We start from the raw sequence: 16,389 nt of genomic DNA on the forward strand, positions 1-16,389 counted from the left end.
CAATTATAATGACATATTTAATATTACGATACAATATAACTTTATTATACTTAATATTATAAAAATATTATGATGATTTGTATACCACTATTACATAATAATAATTATACATTAGTAGTAGTATTAAATATATATTATATTACTTTTACATCACTGTAAAATCCAACAGTTGTTCTTACTAAGACTTTTTTAGTAAACTTTACTTAATGTCCAATAATTTGTTGAACTTACTTAAAACAATTAAGTAATCTGAACTATTTGCATGCTATGCCTTCGTTACTTAGAAAACTCAAGTAAACATTACTTGACTGGTTTGAGTACCATTTTGCCAAAGCAAAAAAACAAGCAGGCGGACAAAGTGTTTTTGAGGTGGTGCAATTTTGTATAGACTTATCACTCATTTCCTCCACTTCCTCTCACCATAATTGTGATTAGTGTTCCCTTTGGTTGGACACTTGGAACTTCATTCATATTATATTAATTAACTTCCTATTAATGCAGCAATGCAACAAGAAATCATAGTTGTATGATTTCAAAAGAAGGGAAGTAATATATATATATATATATATATAGTTATGTTATACATAAATAAAATATTTATTATAAATAAATATAAATAAATATGTATGTATATATATATATATATATATATATATATATATATATATATATATATATATATATATATATATATATATATATATATATATATATATATATATACAAATATAAATAAATATATATATATATAAATATATATAAATAAATAAATATATATATATATATACATATTTATTTATAATAAATATTTTATTTATGTATAACATAACTATATTTAATGTCAAATAATGATCTTTTAACATTATTTTTACTAATATTTATGGCATAACCTTTTAATTGAATTGATATAATCCCTCTATATTTGTCACAATATCATTTGACCATGCTTGAGTGTGTCACACACAGACTTCAACATTCAGCATGCAAAACACAACAATGGTAACAAGGATTTTTATTTTTTTATTATTATTATTATTATTAATACGACCTTTACTATTTTACTTGCTGTCATTATTCGGGTTATACTGACAAAAGACAAATAGTAAAATAAAGCTAAAAATAGTAAAACAAAGCAATTAATTTATTCATGCCACAATGCACTCTGGGAATACACTTCCTCAGATCCCAGATAGATTTAAGTTGACAAAACGGTTTAAGTAAGAACAGCTTAATGCAATTAAGTAATGCTTACTTAATTGTTTTTAGTACCTGTAGACTATTGAGAAGTAATAAATAAGTGTTGAATGGAGTTCAGTTGTTGCTTTTTGTCCTCACTTATTTTTTTAAGTTCAGCTTACTTGAGAATTTTAAGGCAATCGGTTTCCTAATATTTTCCTAGTAATGTGAGCACTAATAACAAGTTAACATAACTAATAATTTTGAGTTAAGTATACTTCATTAACAAGTTTTCTGTACAAATTTTGTTAAGTTTAGCCGACAAAAAAATAATACTCTGCTTTACTTGAAAATGTTAAGGCAATAGGTTTCCTCACTTTTTCTAAGTAAAGTCAACTTATTATGTTTTACAGTGTAATACATAATAATTGTATAATTCAATATTATTATTATTATACAAACTTTATTATGTTAAACTGAACAAATTATAAATACAAGTGCATTGTTTTATGATGGTAAATAAATATATTCTACTCATAGTAAAATAGTAAAAATTAATTGAACAGTTTCTGGTTTCTTGTTTTTATTGTTATGCATCTCTATTATCTGTGGCATCTTCTCTTATCTGCTCACTTTGGCATTGTTAGTTTATCTTGGCTCAGTGTTTAGTTGAGTGTATATTGACTGAGATTCTTTTCTCAGATTTTCAGATAGACAGACTGGTTTGGGCATTTACTGCTCCTCACAACACCTCCTCCATCTCATTCCCATCAGCCTGATGAGAGCAGCGACACGCTCATTTAACCAGCGCTCACACAGAGCAGAAGAGAGCAGAAGAAAGCAGAAGAAAGGTGCTAAAGCTGATGTTCGAAACAGGTTTACCTCCATCGCCCTGTCATCAAGAGCTCCCCACATCTGTTGAGAGATAACAGAGCAGAGACACGCAAACACACACACTTATAAAGATCTGTCTTGGCAACCATTGTTCTACATTAAGTGTGTGTTTTCAGTACATCCGCAGCCGAATCTGTCGAGACAGGCCTCACAGCAAAGGGGGATTCTTGGGGAATTTGGCGCCCAATCAAAGGCAATATAAACCGAATACACCCTCTTGACATCCGCTTAGTCAGATAAACAAACTAAAAAAGATCATTCGCAGCACACAAACATGCTCTTGAAATAAGTACTGGCCTTGTACCAACACCAAAGCAACATGTATCGAGCCACGCGAGCCGTTTGGCCTCCTTACGCAGAATACGCACGTGTAGAAAGAAGATATAGTGCGAGTTTTGTGTGTGATTGTGTATATGTGTGTTTCTATGGAAAAAAGGCAGCTGGACAGTCTTTTGGGAATGATGGGGGTGGGAGTGGAAGAGTAGGTCAGGATATGTCTAAAGAGAGATATAAAAGAAAACCGCAGCTGTATACGACTGCGGCCAAGATGGGAAAATGCTCAAATGCATTGAAACGCATGACAACATGTGAGGAAGTAACAATGACTTAGGGGAAAAGGAAGAAAAAGCAAAGCACTGTAAAAAAGGGTTTTCATCACAAGTAAGATCTCAATTGTTTCTCCTGGACATCAGTGGACACTCTATTTGGGTAAAAAGACATTATTTGTCTCAACAATGTCTCAAATGGCACTCGAATATGCAAAGATAGCAGTCTGCAATAATTCATTAAATAATAATTTGTTACATTTATATAGCGCTTTTCTAGGCACTCAAAGCGCTTTACATGAAAGGGGGGAATCTCCTCAACCACCAACTGGATGATGTGACGGCAGCCATTTTGTGCCAGAACACCCACCACACACCAGCTGATTGGTGGAGAGGAGACAATCAGTATATGGGGATGATTAGGAGGCCATGATGGACCGAGGCCAATGGGCAAATTTGGCCATGATGCCGGGGTTACACCCCTACTCTTTACCGAAGGACATCCTGGGATTTTTAATGACCACAGTGAGTCAGGACCTCGGTTTAATGTCTCATCCGAAAGACAGTGCTTGTTACAGTACAGTGTCTCCATCACTAAACTGGGGTGTTACACTCTTAAAAATAAAGGTTGTTAAATGGTTCTTTGGCGGGGTGTATGGTTCCATGAAGAACTTATAATATCCAAAGAACCATTTCATTGCACAAAAATGGTTCTTCTGTGGTATCGCTGTGAAAACCCCTTTTTGGTTCTTCCTAACACCTTTATTGTTATGTGGAATGGAATTAATAACATAAAATAAATAAATTAAATAAAATACAGTAGAGTAAAATTAAATTAAATTACATTTAATGTAATTTAATTGATTAAATGAAATAATGGAATGGAATTTATATAATGAAATTAAATTAGATTAAATGAAATCATGAAGTGGAATGGCATTAATAAAATAAAATAATAAAAATAAATAAAATAGAGTAGAGAAGAGTAAAATTAAATTAAATTGATGAAATAATGGAATGGAATTGAATTGAAATAATGAAATAAAATGAGATTAAATGAAATAATGAAGTTGAATGGAATGGAATTAATACAATATAATAAAATAATAAAAAATATAAAAAAATAAAATTAAAATAAAATAGAGTAGAGCCGAGTAAAATTTAATTTAATTAAATTTATTTTAATTGATTAAATGAAATGATGGAATGGAATGGAATTTAAATAATGAAATTAAATGAGATTAAATGAAATCATGAAGTGGAATGGCATTTATAAAATAAAATAAAAATAGAATAGAGTAAAATTAAATTAAATTGATTAAATAATGGAATGGAATTAAATTGAAATAATGAAATAAAATGAGATTAAATGAAACAATGAAGTGGAATGGAATGGAATTAATAAAATATAATAAAATAATACAAATATAAAAAAATATTTAAAAATAAAATAAAGTAGAGTAGAATAGAATAAAATGGAATTTAAATGATAAAATTAGATTTTGAATTAATATAATAATAATAATATATTATTATATAAATAAAATAAGATAGTAAAAATAGAATAGCTAAATAAAATAGAGTAGAATAAAATAAATAGAATAGAATAAAATAAAAATACAAAAAAGTAAAAAAAAAATCTTTAAAACTTATTTTAAAAAGTGTTATTATTATTTAGGTTTTTATTATTTTTTGTTATTTCAATATTTTTATTTATTTATATTTGTTTGTGATAACCAACATACTATGCCTCATATGCTGCTAATAAAGCTTAAATGATATTGAACCAATAATACTCTTTTAAACGAAAACCTCATCAAGCTAACACCATAATTCCTCTGCATGCGTGCATATAAACACGCCTCTGGATCGAGTCTCTCCTTTGACTTCAATGAATGCGGCCTCTGCTGCTGCTTCTTCTCATGGGAAAATAAGCTGTCACCCATTGACATTAAGTCAGTAAGTCCGCCCATGCAGTGCCCTTTATCCATGCTTACTCACACCCGATGACTAAATCTGAGCTGAATGAAACAGATCACGGGCGCTTTACTGGTTTTAACCCCAGACATTATGTGGTTTCCATTCAAAACGATCAGTTCTAGCACAAACACGCTCTAAATAAAGGATCCTTTAGCGGACACCAGATGAGGACACAAGGGCCTCATTGTACTTGTCATGGATATAATAGCAGTTTTTTTTTTGGAAATTCCTCTTCTAGTGAGGAATTCTTTCCAAGCTTTGTGGAATGCTGTAAATACATCAGGGACACTAGTTCACAGTTAGTAGCTGCAGTCTCACGGACGCTGCGATGGATGAGATGGATGGATTTCTTGAGATGCAGGGCTGCAGCTGGCAGGAGACGCGGTGTGGGAGCGCTGCATGGAAAAGTTGTAAAGTGGGTGTTGGCGCAGTAAAATTGGGAAACTCTGAGTGCTGAAATTGTGATGAAACAGCTGCTTTTTTTCCTAAAACTTATAAGGATGGGGAAAAAACAGCATTACCTCTAAGATTGCCTCTATAGATCACTCGAAAAAATGATACGTTGGATTTACTTCACTTTTTTATGTCAACAGGTTTCACGCAACTGGGTTATGTTGAATTGAATTAACATTGATTATTTCAGTAAACTTAACTTTTACATAAGGTTAATTCAATGCCATTTGGTTAAATCAGGTTAAAGGCCCGCTGAAATCAAAATGGAAGTTTTTTAGCTTTTAGTATGACTAGCCTTAAGGTTAGGAATAAGCTGGTGTGTTCGAAAACAATGACAAAATTCGCATTTAGGAGATATAAGCATTCAAAACTTTCAGTCTCTCACTTCCGTTAAAATGGATCACAGATTTTGATGACTTCACCTTCTCATCAAATCTTCTTTCCAATCAAATGCTCTCTAGAATCTGAAGAGCCCGCCCCCTACACTATAAATAGCAAGGGGGTAATCCAGCACCCGAAAAGCGTACCTTCCATAGGGGCAGCCATTGCTAACCAAGCCATCACCTGCTGTTAGCATCCCATTGACTCCCATTCATTTTGGCGTCACTTTGACAGCGAATAACTTGACATCTGAGGCGTTTAAAGACTCCATTTGTCCATTGTTTATTTCTAAAGAAACACGACAAATAAAAGGCTCCATTACCTTGTATCTCACACTATCGCCCCGTAGAAGCCGTTTTTGTAAAAAAAATAGGCTAACGATTGCGTCATAACCACGCGACTCTTGTCGCAGAGAAATTACTGTATAGACAGGAGGAGAAGCTCGCAGGCAATCTTTTACTGTCTATGAGGCAATCGGGGGGACGTGGAGGTATACATTACGATAAAGTCAATGAAGAAGCATGGGGAGAAGCCCATTGATAGCCAAAAGCAAAGGGACAAAATATTTCAACAACGTGATTCAGATTTCACTATGCACAACTACTAGAAGACTTACAACTGTCAGACAGGTTGCTCACGTCACATCTACGTCGTCAAGCTCAGTCTGAGGCTGCGCAGTACATCAGCCATCAGGAAGTGATGTTTCTAACTGACTTCACTTTTCCCCGTCGAAGCCTATGGGGTCGCAGTGTCCATTTCTTTTACTGTCTATGATAAATAGACGCTGAAGCGGCTGAATTCTGCTCCCTTCTGGAGCCTGTCTCTAGTGGCCAGTCGATGAATTGCAGTTTAAGTCACTTCCGTATTGGCTTCAAGAGAAACTGGGGGAGGTTGACGCTTGGGCTAAAACCAAGGGGGTAATCCAGCACCCGAAAAGCGTACCTTCCATAGGGGCAGCCATTGCTAACCAAGCCATCACCTGCTGTTAGCATCCCATTGACTCCCATTCATTTTGTCGTCACTTTGACAGCGAATAACTTGACATCTGAGGCGTTTAAAGACTCCATTTGTACATTGTTTATTTCTAAAGAAACACAACAATGTATACAAGGCTCCATTACCTTGTACCTTACACTACCCCCCCGTAGAAGGCTAATGATTGCGTCATAACCACGCGACTCTGTCGCAGAGTAGAGAAACTACCGTATAGAATCTTTTACTGTCTATGAGGCAATTTATTAAAAAAATAAATACTATGCCAAATGTATTTCTGCAAGATTCGGTGATTCAGATTTCACTTTGCACAACTACTAGAAGACTTACAACTGTCAGACTGGTTACTCAGGTCACATCTACGTCGTCAAGCTCAGTCTGTCCAGAGTACGCTTGGCCATCAGGAAGTGATGCTTCTACCTGACTTCACTTTTCCCCGTCGAAGCCTATGGGGTCGCAGTGTCCATTTCTTTTACTGTCTATGATAAATAGACGCTGAAGCAGCGGCTGAAATCGGTTAGCTGTTCACACATTTACTATTTTCTACCAGTGTTGCCAACTTTGTCGCTATATTTAGCGACTTTTCAGACCCCTTTAGCGTCTTTTAAAAAAAAAAGCGACTAGCGACAAATCTAACGACTTTTTGGACAAACGTCAGCTATTTTAACTTTACAAATGTCGCTGTTCTGCGAGCGCGAGGACTTGCTTTCTCCCTGCCGTCACATCTCTCTCTGCGTTTACCCTGTTCAGTGAGTGGCTGTGGCTGAGAGGAGCAGCGCGTGCCATTGAACACACACAGCAGCTGACGGACGTGAATGAGCGAGCTACACATGAACACACAGGGTTGTCACGGACCACTGACCAATTACTTATCTGCTTCCTTTGTTTTATATTTAAAGAATTTAGTTTGACCCGTTATGATTTCCATTCTTCTCTTGTACTTATCACTTATATTACTCACTATCACAGCGCTTTAGTTCATCCACTTTCAGACCTCTCTCAATTCAGATTGTTAAAAACAGTTTAATCATTCACTATATCAAAGTCGTTTTACTGTATGAAAAAAGGATATAGAAAATGAGAACATATTTATTGGACAGTTGGCAGTATTGTATTATTTTAAAATACAGTATTTGAGCACGGATTAAGAGAGAAAGCACATTAGCATGCAGAACACGGATATGCTAATTGACAAATGATGTCATCTAGCGACATTTAGCGACTTTTTGGGCAGGCTTTAGCTACTTTCCTTGGAAAATAGTTGGCAACACTGTCAAAAGCTACATTGTGAATGGCACATAGCGCACTATACATGCGATAGGAAACGATTCAGACGGTGTAAATATGCTTTCAGTTGAGGCGAATGAAGTCTGGTTTCACGTTAGTTTCACGCGCACCGCCCAGTCTAGACCAGAGCCGTTGACTAAAGGAACGAGAGCACAGCGCGGATAACATGCGCGAGTCGGCGCATACAACAAAACATATCGGACCCATTTAAATTCTGCACAGAATGCTGTATTTCAAAGCGATATGGAGGAGATTATGATGATAAACGGTTAGAGATTAAGAGGAAACTCTGGCTTTACCAAACAGAAAGGCTCTAGTCAAACTGTGATATTAACGAAACGCTATTGGCCGTTTCAAAAAAGGGGAGGAGCTTCTAACAGCTGGAGAACGTTTCAGGGGACATTACGTCAACACATTGAATAATGCTGCGCGTTTCAAGGCACTTCAGTGGGCCTTTAACATTCTTAATTTTGTCCAATATAGGGGTGAATTCAGGTTGGTTGGGACACTCAAGTCATCTAAAAAGTGTCCCAATTTTTTGAAGGGACATTAGCTTCCTTTACACAACTACAAAAGAAATATAACCTTAAAAAAAAACATTTCTTTAGATTCTTACAAATAAAAAATTACTTGCGTACACATAATGTTTCTACAGTTGAAGTCCCGGCCTCAATTATGGATGAGTGTCTCACACAGTTTAAAGGAAAGAAAAATCAGTTGTCTTAATCTACGGGAAGTTGCTAGCAACCATCTCTCCATCTACAAAGTCGATCAGAGAAGAATGGGAACGAGAGATGAGATGTGAAATCTCCGAGGAGATCTGGCAGATCTGGATATTGAGAAACAATCGGTCAATCCTAGATTATGCCTCATTCAATTTAAGGTCTTACATAGATTACATTTCTCAAAGAAGAAATTACATTGAATTTTCCCTATGTTTCGCCACTTAGTGATAAATGCAAAACAGAGGATGCTGATCTAGCCCATAGTGTCGTTCTTTGTCGTAAAACACAGAGATGCTGGTGTGGTGTGTTTGAAATACTGTCAGATGTTCTCGGGGTAAATTTAGAACCAAATCCAGTGCTTATTATATTAGGTCATTCTAATTATGTACATTTGTTGAACAGTGCTCAACTGAAATTTCTCATATATTGTTTGAGAACAGCCAAGAAAATGTTTTTACTGTACTGGAAAAAAGTCGACCTTCCACCTGTTAAACTGTGGCTAGAGGAAATTACTTCTACTCTGCACCTAGAACAAACTAGACACCTTCTGAATGGCAATATTGGACTTTTTCAAAAAATTTGAGACCCTTTCATTCGTTACCTTAATAGGAATGTTACTCCTTAGTGCAATATACTGTAAGCTATTTTAAGTGTTGCGTATTAATATCACCTGATTGTACTCAACAGGCCCGAGATCCTTTGGTTTTGTTTCTTTTGTTTTGTTTTGTTACTGTATATAAGAAAATTACTCCTGGAAATTGTTTTTATTTCAAGGTATTTTATGATTGAATAAAACGTTCAATTGAAAAAAAAGTGTCCCAATCACCCTGAATTCCCCCTAATGGTGTTAAATAAAGATGAATTGTTTAAATGAAGTGAACAGCATTTTTTTGAGTGCACAAAACATGTAATCACATGTACATGGTGTACAGGCAGAGATGCATACCAACACATGGGGCCCATATGGGAAGCCATAAAATGTGTAGTGCACAAACAAACCCTCGTGACAAACCTTGAGCATGGAAAGAAATGGAAGTCAGGTCATTCAGAGGGAAGTTAAAGTGACGCAGGTACTGAAGACTCGCATTTAGAGTCAGGAAGGCAGCTCTTAACAAATAGGGGATGCACGGGAAACCCCTCTGCGTTCCCACAGTATTTTTAGTTTTTGCATGCAAGGTGATCATTTATGTCTTCTGTCTGGTCCTCATTAGCGAACGGGCGGGCCACACAGGCTCCTTGTACCGAGTGCTTCTGATTATCATCACTGCGTTTATTGGATTTCAACCTGCCCTGCCTGCCTTTTCTGCGCACAGATAACAGAAATCAGATAACAGCTTTGTTTATCCTCATGCCTGCGATAACAGGGCTGCTTTCAACTTCAAGACCTTGTCTGACAGCCGAGAGTGTATACTGTGCTCAGAACTGAAATGGCAGTTTTTCATTCGCTAAAAAAACTGGTATTATCCACAATTACACACTGAAAACTCTTCCTGAGGGCGTTTAAGAACGGTTTACGGTTACAGTACACTTCACCGCTGAAGAGACCAGTTTAAACCAGTGTGAATTGTGCCTGGTTTATGCATGTCAATACCAAAACCTCTATGAGAGCCACAGCAAAACTAGAGCTTTCGAGACCCAGATCCAGAACCGGCTTAAACCAGTATGAATTCAACTGTGCCTGGTTTATGCCAAACCCTCTAAGAGCCAGAGCAAAACTAGAGCTTTCGAGACCCAAATCCAGAACCGGCTTAAACCAGTATGAATTCAACTGTGCCTGGTTTATGCCAAACCCTCTAAGAGCCAGAGCAAAACTAGAGCTTTCGAGACCCAGATCCAGAACCGGCTTAAACCAGTATGAATTCAACTGTGCCTGGTTTATGCCAAACCCTCTAAGAGCCAGAGCAAAACTAGAGCTTTCGAGACCCAAATCCAGAACCAGCTTAAACCAGTATGAATTCAACTGTGCCTGGTTTATGCCAAACCCTCTAAGAGCCAGAGCAAAACTAGAGCTTTCGAGACCCAAATCCAGAACCGGCTTAAACCAGTATGAATTCAACTGTGCCTGGTTTATGCCAAACCCTCTAAGAGCCAGAGCAAACTAGAACTTTCGAGACCCAAATCCAGAAACGGCTTAAACCAGTATGAATTCAACTGTGCCTGGTTTATGCCAAACCCTCTAAGAGCCAGAGCAAAACTAGAGCTTTCGAGACCCAGATCCAGAACCGGCTTAAACCAGTATGAATTCAACTGTGCCTGGTTTATGCCAAACCCTCTAAGAGCCAGAGCAAAACTAGAGCTTTCGAGACCCAAATCCAGAAACGGCTTAAACCAGTATGAATTCAACTGTGCCTGGTTTATGCCAAACCCTCTAAGAGCCAGAGCAAAACTAGAGCTTTCGAGACCCAGATCCAGTACCAGCTTAAACCAGTATGAATTCAACTGTGCCTGGTTTATGCCAAAGCCTCTAAGAGCCAGAGCAAAACTAAAGCCTTTGAGACCCAAATCCAGAACCAGCTTAAACCAGTATGAATTCAACTGTGCCTGGTTTATGCCAAACCCTCTAAGAGCCAGAGGAAAACTAGAGCCCTCGAGACCCAGATCCAGATTAAACCAGTATGAATTAAACTGTGCCTGGTTTATGCCAAAGCCTCTAAGAGCCAGAGCAAAACTAGAGCCTTCGAGACTGTCGAGATTGTCAATACAACTGAAACATTTGAATGAACATCACATAAGCTGACTTCATAAATTGATGTTGATTTTCCTAAAATGTTTTAGTTTGAACTCACCATTATGGAGATCAGTGTTCCCTTTGGTTGGGCACTTGGATCTTCATTTATATTGTTGTAATTCTCTTCCTAATGCAGCGATGCAACAAGAAATCTCAGTTATTTGCTATCAAAGGAAGTGAAGTAATAAATAGGTTGAGTTTAAAAAGGGGAACTACCTTTTAACTAAATCATTAGTCTATTTTTCATGTCAAATAATGATCTTTTACATTGCTAACACTTATGTCATAAACACCTTGTGAAACTTTTAATTGGGTCCTTCTATTTTGACAATATCTTGCAGTTGACCATGCTTGAGCCACACACACATTTCAACATTCAGCATGCAAAACACAACAATGGTAACAATTACATTTTAGAGCTATTAGAACTCTAGTGTAAGTGAACTATACTAACTAAGCCTTTGTCAGAACAACATACTATTCCTATTTCACTTTTCTTAGTTTTCTTAAGCCAATCAGTTTTCATGCTAACTAATTAGATTTTACAGTATAGTGGGGTTACCATGATCTTTACATTAGAATTAATTTGGTCCATTACTCTCATTATTAACTTGTATATAGTTCTTAAAGGGATAGTTTACCCAAAAATGAAAATTAGCCCATGATTTACAGGTGTATATGACAATCTTCTTTCAGTTATATTAAAAATGTCCTGGCTCTTCCAAGCTTTATAATGGCAGTGAAATGTTGTCTCGTTTATGAAGTCCATAAAAGTGCATCTATCCATCATATAACTGCTCCACACGGCCCCCGGGGGTTAATAAAGGCCTTCTGAAGCGTTTGTGTAAGAAAAATATCCATATTTAAAACTCTATAGACTAAAATAACCAGCTTCCGACAGATTGCCGTACGCATCGATTTACGGTGAAAGAGTACCCCTTGACCCTTGATGCATGACGCATTGACAAACGCAGAAGCCCAGAGGATAGAGCAAAACAAAACACCGGTCATGAATTAGAGTCTAAAAGGAGAATTATTTTAAGAGAAATGGCGAAGGATTTCGATATAAGAGGGGCTTGAGTTTGTTGCCCATCCCTATCCGCGAGAGGCATCAAAGCTTGCGATGCTCCTATACTTCGCGTCAGGGGTTACTCTTTTGGCGTAAGTCGAATTGGTTAAGGTTTTCCGCCGGAAGTTATTTTAGTCTATAGAGTTTTAAATATGGAAATTTTTCTTACACAAACGCATCGCTTTGCTTCAGAAGGCCTTTATCAACCCCCGGAGCCGTGTGGAGCATTTATATGATGGATAGATGCACTTTTATGGACTTCAAAAACGACCCATCAAGTCACTGCCATTATAAAGCTTGGAAGAGCCAGGACTTTTTTAATATAACTCCTATTGTGTTCGTCTGAAAGAAGAATGTCATATTCACCTAGGATGACCTGAGGATGAGTAAATCATGGGCTAATTTTCATTTTTGGGTGAACTAACCTTTTAATTGTCCTCTGGGACGTATGAAAAAAAAGTAGTTATTGATTAGCTTATAGTAAACCATTACTTACTAATTAGTTAATCAGAGTTTGTTGTTAGTTAATTGCAGTTACTAGAATGTCTGTTCCTGTGTAGTTACTCATTAATGGTAGAATGGCCTACTAAAGTGTTACCTAACTGATTTATCTGTGCATATTATAATTTTTTTTTTAATTCATGTGCCCTCGTATTCTTTAATCAAAATAAACTCTTCTATTCTCTGATGATGTATTTACTGGCATGAGGGTGGGGAAACCTAGCCTGGCTCCGCCCTCCTACCTACTTCCGCTCAATTTTCATTTTCCTTCTGTATTCCGTCTGGGATTGCGGTATATTCTCTGGTTTTCTCCGGTCAAATTTTAACCGGTCCAATCAGCGAACAGAGGGAGTGGCTGAGAACGATGACATTGATGTCGTGTGCTAGTTTGAGATGACATACGTCACGACCGAACGTTAGCGATTGGTTATGGCAGATCCAGAGTGGCTCTGGGCAGATCCAATAGTTTTAAAATTCAACAGAGAACCCATCTTCAAGGAAGTAAACGCTTGTCAATGGAGAGTGGCCAGACTCTCTGTACAAACGAAATGTACGAGAGTCTGGTAGGACAAGGCTAAGGGAAACCTGTCAATCACATGAGATCCAACAATAGCAAACCACAAACCATCCAATCAATTCCCCATGAACAAGATCGAGTCATTTGTTCTTGTTCAAGAAGCCGTTTCACTCGGATATACGGCTCAAAAAGACTATTGCAACTTCTGTTTCATGGCGGCTTAAAGATCACGAGATTAAGACTCCAACTCTTCCAGCTGTTGACCCACCACAGCCATGATGAAACTTACAGTATCTACTGAAGCTAGTCAACCGCCATGGTCTTTTTAATCATTAAATTCTCTTTAGTAAAGCCTGATAGATAGAGACACAAGCAACATATGTTGGTCCACCCAGTCACATTAAGAAAACTGAGCTGTCTCTGAGGAGCTCTGAGTGTCATGCCTGTACCCTTCCCTCATACCCACTCACATCCAATGACTGAGTTAATATAAGCCCTAGTGGGATCATGTGACCATGCAATTCCCAGGACAATGCTCACTTGAACAGCTATTAGTCATTTTGGCTGAGAACTCAGACACCTATTTCTGTTTTCATGAAGCACTCTTGAAATTCAACACACCTCGAGTGGAAAGTCCATGCTTTTTGACTTGGTCCTTGATTAAAAACTGCTCTGCAGTGCGATTTGATATTCAAATCACTCTCCTCCCACTTTATTTCCACTCTCATCACTCTCTGGAATGATATGACCTCACAGTCAATGAGCAAAACAGAGTATCGTCGGACCACTTGCTTTGGAAGGGATTACAAAAGCTGTATGCACACATTCCAGAGCAACATTTTTCCAGGTGCACAGATGCACCTGATTTGTTGGATGAACGACTCAAAGACTGCTGGACACTGTACAAACGATGACAGTCTGATGAGGGTGGGTGTGCTGCGTGTCTAGACTGGTTGGATGCAGCAATGCACAACACTGTGTTGCACGATCACGTTTATATATGAATTGCAATATCCAGTCATTCATTTTACAATCTCTGTAAAGGTTTTGAACTCCCCACAGGGTTTGCACAGGGATAGTTCAAAGGAAGTATTGCGGTTACGTTTCTGGATGTTAAAATCATATCTGTTTGCTTAGTAGGTGTGTAACGGTGAACACGGCTTTAGGGATCTTTTTACACTGTACAGGAAATATGTTTGGTCAAAAGTTGCCTTTACTACTTCCTTATACTTATACTCTATAAGACTTTATCTCATCCTCTCACGTGATTGAAGTGACTCACGTCTGTGTCTATTATTAGGTGACTCTGGAAGTGAATACCTGTAAGGCAAACACAATAAAATGAAACCGGTAGACATTATCATCAAGATAAACACTTCATCATCATCATACAGTTAAAACATGCATTGTTAAATATATAAATCAGGTATTGTGTTGGTCCGCCTTTTGCTGCCAAAACAACCCTGACCTTTCGAGGCATGGACTCCACTAGACCCCTGAAGGTGTGCTGCGGTATCTGGCACCAAGATGTTAGCAGCAGACCCTTTAAGTCCTGTAAGTTGTGAGGTGGGCCTCCATGGATCAGACTTGTTTGTTCAGCACATCCCACAGATGCTCGATTGGATTGAGGTCTTGGAAGTTTGGAGGCCAAGTCAACACCTCAAACTCGTGCTCCTCAAACCATTCCTGAACCATTTTTCCTTTGTGTCAGGCGCATTATCTGCTGAAAGAGCCACAGCCACCAGGGAATACCGTTTCCATGAAAGGGTGTACATGGTCTGCAACAATGCTTAGGTAGGTGGTACGTGTCAAAGTAACATCCACATGGATGGCAGAACATTGCCCAAAGCATCACACTGCCTCCGCCAGCTTGCCTTCTTCCCATAGTGCATCCTGGAGCCATGTGTTCCCCAGGTAAGCGACGCACACACTTCATCAGACCAGGCCACCTTCTTCCATTGCTCCGTGGTCCAGTTCTGGTGCTCACATGCCACTTTTGGCGCTTTCGGCGGTGGACAGGGGTCAGCATGGGCATCCTGACTGGTCTGTGGCTATGCCGCCCCATACGCAACAAACTGTGATGCACTGTGTATTCTCACACCTTTCTATCAGAACCAGCATTAACTTATTGAGTAATTTGAGCTCCAGTAGCTCGTCTGTTTGATCGGACCACACGGGCCAGCCTTCGCTCCCCACGTGCATCAATGAGCCTTGGCCGCCCATGACCCTGTCGCCGGTTCTCCACTGTTCCTTCCTTGGAGCACTTTTGATAGAGACTGACCACTGCAGACCGGGAACACCCCACAAGAGCTGCAGTTTTGGAGATGCTCTGACCCAGTCGTCTAGCCATCACAATTTGGCCCTTGACAAACTCACTGAAATCCTTACGCTTGCCCATTTTTCCTGCTTCTAACACATCAACTTTGAGGACAAAATGTTCACTTGCTGCCTAATATATCCCACCCACCCACAGGTGCCGTAATAAAGATTACATATATATATTACATATATATATATATTTTTACACTATATATATATATATATATATATATATATATACACTCTAAAAAAAAAAGGTTCTATATTGCACCAAAAATGGTTCTTGGCTCGTAATCATAGGGGAACCTTTTTTAGTGCTATATAGCACCAATTTTGGTGCTTCAGTGGTTCTTCAGCGGTTCTTCAGAGGTTCTTCAGTGGTTCTTCAGAGGTTCTTCACCGGTTCTTTGACTAAGGTGCTATATAGCACCTCTAAAGAACCGCTGAAGAACCACTGAAGCACCAAAATTGGTGCTATATAGCACTAAAAAAGGTTCCCCTATGATTACGAGCCTTTTTTTTAGAGTGTATATATATATATATATATATATGTGTGTGTGTGTGTGTGTGTTATTTATATATGCTATCATCCAGAAGGCTGCATTTATTTGATCAATAATACAGCAAAACACTACTGTGAAATATTATTACAACTTAAAATAAGTGTTTTCTATTTTAATACACTTTAATATGCAACTTATTCCTGACTTTTATTTTTCATTACTTTATTTCATGGATGCATTAATTAAACATGACAGTAGGACTTGTTACAAAAATAAATGCTTTTCTTTTGAACTTTCTATTCCTCAAATAATACAAAA

The sequence above is a fragment of the Gobio gobio genome (assembly GCF_949357685.1).
Source record: "Gobio gobio genome assembly, chromosome: 21".
Lineage (NCBI taxonomy): Eukaryota > Metazoa > Chordata > Actinopteri > Cypriniformes > Gobionidae > Gobio > Gobio gobio.